At 41.4% G+C, this 15,834-nt stretch overlaps 1 long non-coding RNA gene across 1 annotated transcript in view; it reads right to left on the bottom strand.

The window, feature by feature from the left end:
* Window positions 1-835: 835 nt before the first annotated feature.
* LOC109489142 overlaps window positions 836-15,834 on the bottom strand; it is an 89,360-nt gene continuing 74,361 nt past the window's right edge. Inside the window, exons 3-4 of the long non-coding RNA XR_002142090.2 lie at window positions 7,949-8,086; window positions 836-1,533 (exon numbers count right to left, since the gene is read on the bottom strand). This is a non-coding gene — a long non-coding RNA (uncharacterized LOC109489142). The remainder of the gene's footprint in view (window positions 1,534-7,948; window positions 8,087-15,834) is intronic.

Here is a 15,834-nt window from a genome sequence, read left to right as displayed (position 1 = left end):
CAGCGTCTGAATGCCATTATGCGGCCTCTCAAACTAGATACAAAGTTAGCATTAGGGTCGGAGGTTCCATCTCCTCCAGGAAAACTCGTGGCCCCCAAGTGACACCGCTTCCTGAATGCCTAGGGTCACAACTCTGCAAGTCAGGCCTTATCCTCTCCAGCAGTCCGAGCAGGATTGATCACATCCGGATAAAAGTACGGAATGGAAAGGGTTAATCAGCATCCTCCTCTTTCCCTCCCCCCAGAGCTGGACTGGGGGTTGGGGGGGGGGCTGCCGCGCCGGGAGCATCTCAGCGGGGGAGCAACTGGAAACCACAAACACCCAAACTGGGTAGCAGCACCTTGAACTAAACCGGAGACCTGGCTTAGGGAAAGGAGTCAGTTAAGTTTAGACCGAATGTTTTAATCAAGGTATCAGAACAGACCCATTAAAGACAGAAAAGGTAGCACATCCCTGCCCTCAAATCGCAAGGATTTCTTTTATGTTGCAATTGAAGCCTCAAAATACATTTTATGACCCTAATGCCCTTTATTCCGAAAGATCTCAAGAGGTGTCTACAGAAATGTCCTGCAGGAGTGCAAAAAGAGCGGTGGGAGTGTAGAAAGCCCCCTCTCCCCGGCGTCTTTACTTGACCAGCGCTTCCAGGTAACCTTTGTTGCGTGGCTGGGGCACGCAAAGCGACAATCTTGGCCCCTGACGGTGCAATATCCAAACCCACGGCAGGGAAGAGCCTGCAGCCCCAGCCCCCTTACCCACCTAGCCCGCGCCCAGCTCCAACCGCCTGCACGCCCCTCCGCAGCCCCTTCCCCACTCCCCACCCCGGGGGCTGCCCCGATCTCCCCCAGAAACCCACAGGCGCTCTAAGCGCCCACCAGCAAATTTCTACCAGCCCCAGCCTTCCAGGAAAGAAAAAAAAAAAAAAAAGACCATGACATCACGGGCAGGTTTATTTGGGTTTGTTTGTTTGCTTGTTGGCTCGATTAAATACTCGTGGAAGGTGAACGTACCCCACACAGGAGAAGTTTGATGTTGACAAACTTCTGGTGGCAGCGAGACTGTGTCAGCACAACTTCCGGGATAATGAGAGCTGCTTTGCAGGGAGCGCGGCAGCGGCGGCGGGAGGCGGCCGCAGGACGGAACAGCAAATGCTATTCAGCCCGAGCAGTTTCAAGCCGCCCGAGCTGGGGAATTACTGTAGTCGAGCTACGGCTCTTACCACCGGCGCTGGATCTGGGCGCACGTTAGGGGGGGAAGCTGCAGGCACAGGGCGCCGAGAGGGGAGCTTTCAAGTTACTTTGCTCCATCCCTGCACCCGACAGAGGCTTGCAGGCTGCGTGGTAACTGCAAACATCTTGTTCCCTGCTTCTTTGGGCGGCCTCTCTGGAACCAACCAACTTTTCTCTCCTCAAAAACTCCCTCTTTGTTTCAAATAGGACTCTCCAAAATTTATTCTTGGGAAGACTGACAGCCGGGGTCAAGAAACAGCTGTTGAAGTTAATGTTTCTTCCTCCCACTTCGTCTGATGGTTGTGCCCTGCCAAGACAAAGTGAGAGGCACTGCCTGGTGGCTCTTTAAACAGACATGCATTTAGCCAAAAAAAAGACGGGGGGGGGTGTTGAGGGGGTATATTTTCCTGCTTAACATACAATCTGATCAGAAATGCGACAGCATGTGCCTTTCAACTTGTGCTGATTACTTGCTGAAAAGATGTTGCAGCTTTTGAGTTTTGAACACTTTGAGCAGTGGGGGGCAGGGATGGCGGGAGATGTGGTTGACACTTTCCATGCTTTCCTAAAGGGGCAACAATTTTAAACCTTCCTCTAACCCACCTCTTATCCTCTAAGAATGGCAGAATGGCCTGGGGGAGGGAGAAAGAGTTGCATTCCTTTGCAAGGTTTTATTCACATTTCAGAATTCAAGCCATTATGCAGAACAAGGGCTTTGCCTGGAGCTAGGCAAATATTTTTTATTTGGAGACTTAGGCCAAACCCGGTGGGTGCTACCAGCTCTTGGTGGTGCTTGGTGGCTTTCTCCAGATTAGGCCTGTCTCCTCTCCCCTTCCCCAACCCTACTCCTTTGCCTTTGCTCAGAGGACATACTCTGAGGGAAGCTACCCTCTTCCTTCTGCAGCTTTCTCTGTAAAGATCAGTTAACACAGCCCTTTCCCTGCTTGCTCTGCTTTTTAGAATGCCCCGTGGATTGTTGAGGGGCCCCTTGGGGTTGTCCTCCTGAGTCTCAGTCCCCTAACTGAGCCCTACCCAGGTGTCCAGTCTCTGCAGTGGGAGTGGGTAGATGGGAATTCTGTTCCTTCCACATCAGAAAGCTTAACCACTCTTCCAGCTGACCCATTCTCCTTTGGGAATGCTCCGATCACTTGGCCTCTCTCAGACACAATCATATGAAGACATAAAAGGCTCTCCTTCCTCACCACCAGGTTATCCTGTCACCACATCGCAATGCAGTGCTATCACAAAGTGATATTGCATCAGGCCCATGGATATTTTAGGAAGCTCTCAAGCTAAGTCCAACAAGCCTTTCGTGCAGGCATCAGGGCCACACTGCCAAAATCAGGGCTGCAGAGCTGCCGGACAGGTGGTAGAGATGCCTTCTCTATTCTCAGCTCCATTACCCACTCACCCCCTCCCCATCCTCCTAACCAATCAGATTCACTTGGTAGCTTCCTCACCCCTCTCTGCCTTGATCTCAGATGCCACCACCTTTGTTTTCCCTTATAGCTCTCTGCAAAGTGTTCAGGTCCACCTTCTGATGTATTTCCTGTTTTTCTGCCTGTCCTGGTCATTCACTGAGATCTTAATTAGTATTTGTTCTTATTAATCATAAATCGACTGAATTACACATGCAGTTGCACTGGCTGCTCCACACACAGCCTCCAGCTTGGGTGTCTGCAGGCCTCCTTGGCTTGTTTGACTTGGGTCAACTTTTCTCATTCTTTCAGACTCCCGGCTGCCCAGCTGGGCTAGCACAACGGCAGCGGCCAAGAGTCAGTGCCCCACCCTCAGCAAGTGCCCCCTTCTCAGAGTCCTGCTCGTGCAATCCAGCAGCCAATTGACTTAAATTCCTTCTGCTTTATTGTTCTCTGTCCTTAGAGAGGCCAACTCTCAGCATAGAGCAGGGCTGTGAGGCAGACCTCCGCTGATCCTGAAGTTGTAATTCCCCACTGCTGGCTCCTGCAGTTTTATGACGGCCTCCTTTTTTCTGAGATTGACAGACATAAACCTCCAGTGTAGAGGCCAGCAACAGTACCCTTAAAGACTTCTTTGTGTGGAAATGTAACCTTAGGGCACAGTCAGCCTCACTCCAGGAAAGGCATATTCTCCTGCTACAGGGAAGCACTGGGCTGGAAAAATGCTGGGATTTCTCCTTCTGGATGGCTACCGAGAGCCTCACAGGGGCTACTTTTTTTTTTTTTTTCAATTTTTTAAGGTTTTTTTTTTTTTTTTTTTAGTTTGGGGGGGGTGGGTGTTGGGGCATTGGAAATACTGTAAGTGGAGACCTGTAGTGGCTGTCCAGGGAACTCTACATGCTATCAGAGGAATCAGATGTCTTTCCTTTAGGGGGTGGGTCTCTAAATGCAATCACTCCTGAAGCACCCACACACTATCCAGGTCAGGATGTCCCCTGGTGGGGTGGCAGTCAGCATCATCTGCTACTCTTGGGGCTAATGCTACCTTGCCTAAATGGAATGCCTTTGGATCACTTAGAGAATCTGATCTATTTATGCAGGTGTTGGGTTAGACAAATTACTCCAAAAAGCAAGGGTAAAAAGATACAGAATCTTAATTTATCATGCAGGATTAAAGTCAGATTTAAATCAGGTAGAATTATTAAGGGATTTAGAGCCCAAGTCTTTTTCCAAAGAGGAAAAAGGACTAAAGAATCCTCTTTGTTGAAATAACGTCAGGAATGTAGCATCTTAGGTTTGGAGGTTTGGTTGTTTTTGTTTTGTTTTGTTTTGTTTTTTAATCTACTTTTTAAATGTTCATCTATATTTTCAGTCAAATAGAACAGTACTAGGAACTTTGGTTATCAGATGTATATGAGTAGGCATTAACTGTTCCATGGAGAAGAGTACAAAAAAGGTGAGATGAAAGTGTGCTCTTGTCATCACAGAGAGCTCACTGTAGGAACTGGGCCAGTGCCTTGATTAAGGGACAGGTAAAAGATATAGCTAGTTAGAGAAGATGAATCTGGAATCAGAGAGAGGTTAGAAAGATACCAGTATAGTTCATATGGAATTTAGTTGAGATGTTCAGTCCTGTAGCTCCGGGAACTGGAGTTATTAGGATAGAGAGTTTAACACAATGCTTTTAGTCAATGTTTTTGAAAAATGTATTCTCACAGAGTCAAGAACATGGATAGTGAAGGAAATGGAAACAAGCAGATGTTCTCAGATAGCATTTGAGATTACAGAATGTGGACAGAAATAAAAATACACAATGCAATTATTTTCCCCTTTCCCTTTTCCTCCTAAATCTAGACAGAAGTTTAATTTAGGATTAAAAGGCTCACTGACTTCTTCCAGCTTCTCCTCCAGTTATCCCATCCATACTCCAGTTCTGGTTTTGGGCAGAGCTACAATTGTCCTTTGTAGGGAATTGCCTGAACTTCTGTGCTGGTTTTCTAATGTGGGAAAATGTCTACTAGGGAGGCTAAGACCACCAAACTAGTTTCATTATGACCCAAGGTACACTTAAATCCAGCCCTTCAGTCGTGGGCAACTGGCCCAGCACAGTCTTCCTCTATAGTGCTCATTAAAATGTTATTTACATTTTACAGTATGGTCCCAAGCCATAAGTTGGGATTTTATCTTGGCAAATAGAAAAAGAATACTCTTGTGATATCTGGGCTTGCAAAGTTTTAACTTCTACTAGGGACCTGCTGGTGATTTGCAAAACAAAGTCATGGCATACGAAAAAGAGATCTTCCATTTCAGTTCAAATTTGTTGGCAAGGAAGTGAAGAATAAAAGAAAAACCCCATGATCACAAAATTAAACTTATTAGCCAAATAGATTTTAACCTTTGCCTCCTCTTAAAAGTGATTTTAATGTTTGCCAAAAGCACACAACAACTCTGAAGAAAGTAAACTTTATGCTTTGGTCCTGAACCTACTGCAAAGGTGGTGAGCTCATCTTCATAACTAACCTCCATCTTTTTGCCTTGGAACTCTCATTCATGTGACCAGAATTTTTCCAGATCAAAAACAACATCACTGGGGTGCCTGGATGGCTCAGTCAGTTAAACGTCTGCCTTTAGCTCAGGTCATGATCCTAGGGTCCTGGGATCGAGCTCTGCATCGGGCTCCCTGCTCAGAGGGGAATCTGCTTCTTAGTCTTCCTCTCCCTCTGACCCTCTCCCCTGCTTGCATCCTCTCCCTCTCTCTGTCTCAAATAAATAAAATCTTAAAACAACAACAACAACATCATTAGTCCCAGTCACTTCTAGGTGAACCAAACCGCCTGGATTCTTACCTCAACAGGCCAAATTAAATTAACATTTTAATGATGTGTTTCTGGCATTGTTCATGCTTCATAAAGAGTAACTCCCTTTATTTGACTCAAGGCAACAAGGCTAAACAAGTGATTCAAAAAATGAATCTTTTCCAGGTTTAGAAATTAAGTTTCCTCGAGTTCTTCTGAGACAACAAAGCTTCTTCAGAATCTGTAAGTCCAACTATATGATGCTACCACCTTCCCAATACAATCATTAAGAATTACACCTAGATAAATAAAAACTTTTAAAAAAGAAATGAATTACAGCTAGAACCAGTTATGAGAATAATGTTTTGCAATATCTCATGAAGGTGAAATGAAAATCTGAGGCCATCTCTCAAATGGCATTAGGCCAAACATCTAAGACCTCTGAAGATGCTTGACATCTTGCCATGTGTCATCACAATCAAATCCTGGATAGGGTATTCTCATCTGAGTTTCACTGACTACCAGTAAGGGGCATGTGCAGAATAATAAGTGATTCAACTTTAATCTTCAGTTAGAACCTAACATGCCTAATAACATTCTGGGGAAATGGGTGTTAGGAATGTATATCAAAGATGGCAGAAGCTCTTCCCTGTCAACAGCCCGGTGATATACAGTTGGGGAGCCACCTTAATTCTGTGGTTTATAAAATTCTAGGATTATGGTGATTACTATATGGAATTCTCAGCTGAAAACAATGAGCCCTTACTCAGATGCATGGTGAACAACAAGGTCAACGACAGAGGATTTTTTAAAAGCAAAATTTAGAGGAAAGAAACCACTTCACTGACCCAAGAGAGCTTCTGTTGACAAACAGCAATCTTAGACCCTGACAGTTACACAGTACCTTTTAGGTTCCAAAGGTACTTACCCCCGAAAAGATCATAATAATATAATATTTTCTTTCTTTTTTTCCTAACCAACAGGTGAAACCAGAAGGTGTCTTCCCATCTCTGTTTAAAGAAGTCATGCTCCAGTCTGCAAAGAAATGCCTGTATACACAGGGAGTCTTCAAATTTATAAGTATATCAAGAGGCCTCCAATGTCATGCATCTAATTACAATCTAAATATAATCTAAATATAAATATAATCATGCAATTATCTAAATATGATAATGCAAATTAATAAATGCCATCCCTTCTCAGTACTGCACTGGCAGTTGACTTTCTTTTCAGGGCCATTTTAACAAAGAAGCAAAGTTATTATCTTTTCTTGGGATTTATTGCAGATGTGACGATTACAGAGAACCATAAGATCTTGCTTAAGATGTGAATACCAGGTGGATGGCTGAGCCCACTCACTAATCAAGTGATTTGTTCTCAGACAATAATGTTTGGGATTCTGATGCTTGCCTCAGCAAAACTGCAGAATTTTTTTCCCCAAAGACCTTTGAGGTTTTCCATAAGTCATTGCTACGTTCAATGCCAACTCCTCACGTTCTCAGAGATAAAGAGGGCAAAGACGGAGAGAAAGAATGTGTAGCTCATTATCCACAAGTTATTTTCCTATAATTCAGGATTTTGAGAGTATTTTTTAGAAAATTTTCAAGGCAGTAACTCCCAGACATTTTCTATCAAAAGGGGTTACTTTTGCGTTTCAAAAGTGGATGTTAAGCAGCAGTTTGTTTTCACTCTGCAACAAGGGAGGGGACCTAAATAAGTTATCTTGTATTTCATGTTGACCACAGTAGTGAACTAAAACCATTTTATTTCTATATTCAATCTTCTATGATACTATTTTGTAAGATCATACATAAAATAAGCTTTGCCTAAAAGATACAATGATTTTTTTTTAAATGTACACTTTTTAAAAGTTCTTAACTTTCCTGGAAAGACTCACAGATCCAAGCTAAACTCTAATGATAAGGTCACATTTCCCCTCTGTTTTAAGGAGTTCTAAAGAACAATTAAGTGGTAAATATTATGCCACATTACATTATCACTATAGGTTATGTTATATAGCACGTATAAAGCACTTTTATCCTGAGTTTGTAATTGAAGTATACCAACAGCTATTTATTTGAGATAAAGCGACCAAGAGAGCTAGAGAGAGAGAGAGAGCGAGCACAGGAGTAGGGTGATAAGAGAAGGAGAAGCAGGCTCTTTACTGAGCAGGGAGCCTGACTTGGGGCCTGATCCCAGGACCCTGAGATCATGACCTAAGCCGAAGGCAGACACTCAATTGAGTGAGGCACCTCAATAGCAAATTTTTAGAAGTGAATTTTGTTGTACCTAAATTGAGAATCCAAAGCACCTCTGATTATTTACTGCTTAGGCAGAAGAGAGGCAGAAGAGAAAGTGGTACTCTGTTTATGTGTTTCAACTATGCCCTAAATGGATTATTTCCAGGAGTGAAAAGGAAGACCAAGTCTACAGAAATCTTGGCAACTGCATTTCCAGGAAGACTATAGAGATTTCAAGGCTCTTACTGTTGTTTACAAGGAGGTATTACCTTTCTCCAAATTCCATTCACACAGCTGGTTTTCTCTTTTCTCCTGGGGGTAAACTTCCCAGTGAATATACACATTGATCAGTGCCATGCCAAACAACTCTTCCTTTCATATGTAGCAGGTGACAATTAGCCTATAATCTGCAAAGAGAAAGGAGTAGATCATAAAAATTAAGAGCAGGCTCTAAAGTCCCAAGTGCTGGATTCAAATTCTGATTCTGTCCTTAGCAGCAGTGTAGCCTTGAGTCAGTGTCAGGTTCCTCATTCACTAAAACGGGGCAGGAGAGCAAAAAAAATACAAACCCACTGTTCACCATTTCATTTCATCAGTATCCCCATGAAAAGCCCCCTGAAGCCGTCACAAGGTCTGAATGGAGCTCTAACTGGTCTTTGGACAAATCTGTGAATTTATCTTCCCATGTAGAATAAAGGGCGGCATTCTTCTCTAAAGATTAATATCTATGCTCAATTCTGACACTCATCTAATGCTTGGACCCACCAAATTCTAAGCAGGAGCAAAGACTCTGAAAACTTAGCTAGTCAATTTCTCTACCTTGGCACAATTTTACTATCTTGCTCAGACCTTGGTCACTAATGACCAGGTGCTCTTGCCTACTTCACTCAGTGAGGAGAATCTTACCTTCTCAACTAAACTGTTAGCTTCTTGAGGAAAGGCTCTAGTAGTCTTATAGATCCTTATATTCCCCTGAGCGCTAAGTATAGCACAGTATCATGAAAATAAGAGATTCTCAGTAAATGTTTGTGGCTTGATTATTTTGAGAATGAGCTCTGGGCTGTTTATAACAAAACAGGTTCATATTGAAGAGTCCCATTATGCCCCTTCAAAATGGGCCTGTGAAAGCTCTTTCTGAGAGTGGACTATTTGGACACACTAATGCAGTGATAGCCAATTCTTCTTTTCTTTTTCTTTTTCCCTTTTTAACCTCTGGCCATTTCACAGCTGTATTAGTTAAAAGATATTTTTAATTAGCTTTCATCATCTTTGAAAGTATAATAAATACTCATTAAAAACAAGGTTACCAAGATGAGATTTCCCCCTCCCCCACACACCTATTAGAAATGACTGCTAATAGTTAGAGTATACTTTTCCAAGGTGTTTTAGTTATTTATATTTTTGATGCATACACTAACATTTATTATTATTTCCTAGAAACATTGTTATGGTATTCATATCTTTCGGCATTCGTTTTTTTCATTTAACAATGCATTGCGAAACGTTTTTCCATGTCAATACACACCTCATCCCTTCTTAGTGCAGCATTATATAGAAATTTCTTGTTTTCCAGCTATTCGTTACCATTATCTGAATCACAGTAGTTGCTAAGTTGTGTAGAAAAGCAAAAACTGGTCGTAACGAAAAAATATCCACTAATAAACTGACCACTTACTAAATGAGTCCCCACTTAAATAGCCCTCCTGACTTATTACCAGCATCTCTCCCCACCGAGTCAGTCAATTTCGCTGATGGTAGATGTCATAATCATCTGACAATACAATGTAAATAAAATGCATTTCAGTGGCCATGTAAGACTGCTAATCTTGCAAAAGATGCAGAATTTTATGAAGTCATTGAAAGTGATTTTGGAGAACTGTTCCATAAGCAAATGAGTATCTGGCAGTGTTAGACCAGTTAACAATTAAAGATGAGAAAAACAACAAGGATGATAAGAGGATAAATTCTTCAAAAGGAGAATTATTTGAATATCAAAGGATTAAGAGAAGCTCTCAGGAAAATTGATGAAGCCTTCACATCTTTTTTCAAAATGACCTTTGTATGATTCTGCTATAAAAGTCAGCATGAAGTGAAGGGTGTCAAAATTTGCTATCATATAATTTTGCTGGGAAAATTATCCCCCTCACCAAATCAACACTTGATTCATTCTTTGTTTATTCTAAAAATTAGAGCATTGTTGCAATTAGAGTTGTTACATGTGTGTCTTCAAAGATAAATCACATTTAAAGATAAGATAATCTTTTATTTTTTAAAAAAAAGTCTCAATCAAACCTTTTTTTTTAAATTCTTTATTATACAATGGTAGACCCTATTTATTACTTTTACAGCTTTCAACAGTCATATTATGGCAAACAGAAGCAACAGACGCTGAAAATAAGGCTTCTAATAGACTAATCAGATTCCCTACTTCTCTCTCCATGAGGCATTTAGACGCAGGACTGGCCACTTTGCAAGGAGTAAAGCCCCAGGGTGGTTGGATAATTCAGGGGAGGGAAGAGGCCTTAAGAAAGGAGACAGGCAGTGGACTTCCTCTGGCACTAATCGGGCACATAGATGTTCAGGCCTAATGAAATTTGAAAAAATAAAAACGATGTAACCTTATTTGTGTCCAAGCTGGTAAAGCAAGTTATACCAGTTAAATGTGGGTATATCAGGATTTATTTTTAGCAGTTACCTACTGACTGATATTTGGGTTGTTTCCAATTTTTTGCTACTATAAGCCATGCAGCAATGAACAGCAGTGTGCAATTATATCTTGGTACACTTGTACAAGCATCTCTGTAAAGAAAAAGAGAAAAAAAAAAAAAAAAAACAAAAAACTCCTAGAAGTGAAACTCCTGGGGTTGGAAAAAGGTATATTAAAACTGTTAACAAGCACTAAGTAACAAATCCTCTTACCATTTAATGCCACCTACAGTATCTGAGAATGCCTGTTTTTCCACTCCCTTCACAAGATTATTATCACTTTTTCCCAATCTGATTGCTATATACATTGTTGTTCGTATTGTCAATAATATAAATTCTTGATGTGCAAGATAAACATTGTTCACTGACTGCTTAGAATCTTTAGGAAGAGTCTCATTATAGACTCCAGAAAATCTGCATGATAGAGGCAGGGGAAGATTATCTCATCCCTGGTAATGGGTAGGAGCTAAAAAATTGAGCTCAACATGCATTCTTCTGTTTAAAAATCCCTCTCTGAAACAACTGTAGTCATTGCTTACACAAGCTAAAGTGTTTATAGTCAGTAGTGGAAGACGTAGATAATTGTTTGTGCAAATTCCTGATTTCAGGACAGTGAGATCTTTTTTTTAAAGATTTTGTTTATTTATTTTGAGAGAGAGAGAGAGAGTGTGAGTGGGGGGAGGGGCAGAGGCAGAGAGAGAGAGAGAGAGAGAATCTCAAGCAGACTCCATGCTGAGCATGGATCCAGACATGGGGCTCAATCCCACAACCATGAGACGACCTAAGCCAAAATCAAGAGTTGGACACTTAGCTGACTGAGCCACCCAGGTGCTACGGGACTGTGAGATTTTTTTTAAAAGATTTCAAAATATGAGAATTGATAAGGTCAGTAGATCCTGAAAGTGATGCTTGGTATCACCCAAGCCCATACTCTATCAGAATTTTGGTCACAGAAAATGTCAGCAATCTAACTGAAAAATTCTTACATATATTCAGGACCTAAAAAAGAAACAAAAAATATCCACTAGAGTATGCATTTGTCACAACCCATCAAATTGTAGATTAAGATGTGTGTATTTCACTGTGTGTAAATTTTACATAAAAAAGAACCCATAAAGTCCTCAAAAAATTAAATATAGAATTACCATATGATCTAGCAATTCCACTTCTGGGAATATACCCAAAAGAAGTGAAAGCAGGGACTTGAACAGACATTTGTACACCCATGTTCATAATAACAGCATTATTTTGCAATAGGCAAAAGGTGGAAGCAACGCAAGTGTCCGTCGATGGATGAATGAATAAACAACACGCACTACATACATACAGTGGAATATTATTCAGCCTGAAAAAGGAAGGCAATTTTGACATATGCTGCAATGTGGAACCTTGAAGACATTATGCTAAATGAAATAAGCCACTCATAAAAGAATAAGTATTGTATGATCCCATTTATATGGGTACCTTGAGTAATCAAATTCATAGGGACAGAAAGTGTAATGGTGGTTGTCAGGGGCAGGGGGGACAGGTGGGGCGTGAGGGGTTACTGTTTCATGGGTACAGAGTTTCCCATTAAAATGGGAAAACAGCAAGTTCTGGGGATGGACAGTGGTGATGTTTGCCCAACAATGTGAATGTACTTAATGCCACCAAATGGTATATTTACAAATGATTCAAATGGTGAATTTTATGTTACACATATTGCACCACACTAAAACAATTTTTTAAAACGCATTAAGCAAATACTGAATTCTAATGCTGAAGTGTTTGGGAGGTGAAATCCACTAATGTCTGCAGCTTCTTTTGAAATGTAGCAAAAAATGAATGTGAAGCGATAGGTTGATAGAAGAATGAATGTGTATGTGTTAAAGTAAATATAGCAAATTGTAAATTGTATAATCTGGATGATAAAGGTATAGGTATTCTCTGTGACATTCTTCCAACTTTTCTATATGTTTGAAAGTTTTCTGGGCCACCTGGCTGGCTCAGTCAGTAGAGCATGTGACTCTTGATCTCAGGGATTGTAGGTGTGAGCCCCACACTGGGTGTAGAGATTACTTAAAAGTAATATCTAAAAAAAAAAAAGTTTTCTTAATAAAATGTTGGAGGGAAATGACCTAGACTAAGACAAATTATTAGCAAATGAAAGAATCTTTTTCTTTTTTAACCACCAATTCATCTTTAGCTTGTGTTAATTATGGGGAATAATTTTGCCATGGAGAGATTTTCAAGCAGAGCAAAAGGCAATAGGACTGATTTTTTTGTTTGTTTTTAATAACGACCAGACAGGAACATTTATTTCACAAGTATTGGACAGGAATTGATTTACAAGTGACTCCATGATATTAAAAATGAACTCAATATCATCAAAATTGATAAGTATTTCTCTATCTATATATATATCAAAGGCAAGGGTCATGGTTTAGATTTTTCTTCCATTGGTAGGATTTGAGCATATGCTGGGGAAAAGAGTCCCAGTCTACTCAAATGGAAAAATGACACAAATAGATTGACTATGATGACATGCAACTTAAGAGCATTTGAGAGACCGGAGGGCCTCCAAATAAATATTAGCTCATTGTAGAAGTATGGTAGATTATAAACAGCAGCTCTTCATTTCCTCGTAGAAACGTTTCAGAGAGCTCTACATTTTTCCCCCTTCAGTTCAGTAGAAGGTAAGAGAGATGGCCTTCATTTCTGGGACCTCTACATTGCAGGCCTGCTTGGGCAGTTTTCATAATTGTAGAAGCACATGTCCAACCTGTCCCAACAACGCTCTCATTGCATTGGAATAAACATCCAGAGTTTCGGAGGTGCAAACTCAATACATACAGCGGCGAGGAAGTGACCTTCATGAGTAACACAGGCCAGTCCAAGTAGGAATTGTGGCCTCTTGGAAAACCCTTACCCTGACTAAAAAGGGAATCCATGACTCAGTCTAAGCCAACGGGCCCAAGATAGCCAGATACATCAGTTTTCTAAAAGCAGTCTGAGATCTGTATATTTATATAAAATCTTCCAAGTTTAAATGTGGGCAACAAAGTCAAATGTTTCTCAAAAACACTGTATGGGTTAAATGAAATACCTCTGTTGATATTCTGGGGTCTGCAGGCTCCCCGTGTGTAACCTCTAATGTATGTGTACAGGATGGGATGGTCCAACTTTCTTTGATGCTAATGTCCAGTAGAATTCAGATTTAGCACTGTTTCAACACTTTGGGGTTATATGTTCATCTCCACTGTCCCCAGTTTCTTCATTGTAAATGCGAGATATGTTCAGGTCTTTATCACTTTAAATAAAAAACAAATATTTGACCACTGCAATGTTTGCAATATTCATGCGGTAAATGTGTTTTAAAAGTCTGCTTTGCGTCATGAACCTTCTGCAAAGAAAAGGTAAATCAACAAAAACGTGTAATTCATGGAGCCCTCAATTTATTTACATGTAATGATTCCAAAATATAGATGTTTGGAACTAGGAACATAGTTTTCCATAAAATGACATTTAATGAGTACTGCCTCTGGATCATTCACTGTGTGAAGCCCTATTTAATTCTCCTATCACTATCTCGACTTTACAGATGAGGAAAACAGGCTCAGAACAGTTGCATGACTTGCCAAGCTGGTAAGTGTCAGAGTCGGGAATCAAACACATGTGAGGGTCAGGTTCCAAGGCCTGTTGTTCTCTCATTCTTCATCACTACAGTGCCTGCAATGCAGTGCTCTGCCTGGTGTTAAGGCTGTCAGGACAGACTATGAAATACTGTTGTATCCATAATGTACTTGTAGAACTATATTCCTAATAATACTCAACTTCAACAGAACCCAGACTCAGGTACAATTACACTTCTTTTTTTACTCCCCTTGCTTTTACGTGGGAAAAATACGTTTAATTACCCAGGTGATACATAGATACATTCTCGTTGTGAAATATCCAAACAACACAGTAGTCTACGGGGCAAAAAGGAAAATTCCTCTGGGCTTCCTCCCCCACTCCTGATCTCACTCCTTCTCCTATTTCTGGCTCTACCACTATCAACAGTATGGCTTGTTCCTTCCAGACTTTTCCTATGCATTTACATACATATATGTACATACATAAATATGCATGGAGCTATGTTTCTATGGTAAATACATTCAGAATTCCACCTTGGGATGTCAGAACACTTTTCTGCTGCAGCCCTGGCAACTTCCCCAGCTCCAAGTCAATGTGGGAGGGTGGGGATGAAGGCAGCCTTATTAGTTATCTGTTGCTACATGACAAGTTACCCCACAATTTATCAGCGTACAACAACGAACATTTATTAGCTCAAATGGTTTCTGAGGGTCAGGAATCTGGGAGCAGCTTGGCAGGATGGCTCCAGGTCAGGATCTCTTATGAGGTGGCATTCAAGATGTCAGCTGGGGCTCTAGTCATTTTGAGGATTCATTGGTGCTGGAAGATTCACTCCCAATTTGGCTCACTCAGTGGTTATTTGCTGGAAGGCCTTAGGTCTTCAGTGGCTGTTGGCAGGAATCCACATTTCCTTGCCGTGAGATAGATCCTCTCCATAGCGCTGTTTGAGTGTTCTTAGGGCATAGTAGCTAGTTTCCCCCAGAGTGAGCAGTCCACAATTCACAAGGGAGGACAAGGAGGAAGCAGCAATGGCTTTTATGACCTAGTCTTAGAAGTCACAGACCATCGCTTCCACCAGGTTCCACGCATTAGAAGCAAGTCACCTTGTCTGGCCCACATTCAAGGGGAGGGGAGTTAGGCTTCACCTTTTGAAGAGGGGAGTGTCAAAGAGCTGGTGGACATATTTTAACACCGCTGCAAGAGCCATGTTGTGTGGAAGGAAAAACGGAGCATGGCAGAGTCTATGATCAGGGCAGAATCGTCTGAGTAACAGGGAGGAGGGGGAGAGGTGAAGAGATAATGGAATAACAGGATAGTGAGAGGTAGAATGGCTGGGCTGGCAATCCTGGTCGCACATTAGAATCACCTGGGGAAATTTTAAAAGTACTCCTACCCCAGGCCCCGCTACAGATCAATTAAATCAGTATTTCTGGGATGGAGGCCCAGGTATCAATATTGTTTAACAGTTCTCCAAGCGATTCTAATGTGCAGCCTGCGTTGTGAACCTAGTAAGAACAGAGGTGCTGGAGTCCAGCCATGTCTGGGCTCAAGTCCCAACTATGTCAATTAAGTAGCTGTGTGATCTTAGGCAAGTTAATTAGCTTTTCTGTGTCTCATCTGTAAAATGGGGATATTAATAGTCCTTCCTTACAGGGCGGTCGGGAGAATCACCTGAGTTAACAACCCATGGCAATAGCTTTGAACAGTTCTCTGCGCAGTAAGTGCTGTGCAAATGTTACTATTGTGATGATTAGCAGCGCGCGCTGGATTTTTCCTCCCTGCTGCTCCCTCTTTCCAAGTGCCTAAGCTGGGAGAGGAGTGAGGCTTCCTGTGC

The sequence above is a fragment of the Ailuropoda melanoleuca genome, chromosome 3, assembly GCF_002007445.2.
Source record: "Ailuropoda melanoleuca isolate Jingjing chromosome 3, ASM200744v2, whole genome shotgun sequence".
NCBI lineage: Eukaryota > Metazoa > Chordata > Mammalia > Carnivora > Ursidae > Ailuropoda > Ailuropoda melanoleuca.
The sequence above is the reverse complement of the archived record's forward strand: the minus strand, read 5'-3'. Positions and strand labels throughout refer to the sequence as shown.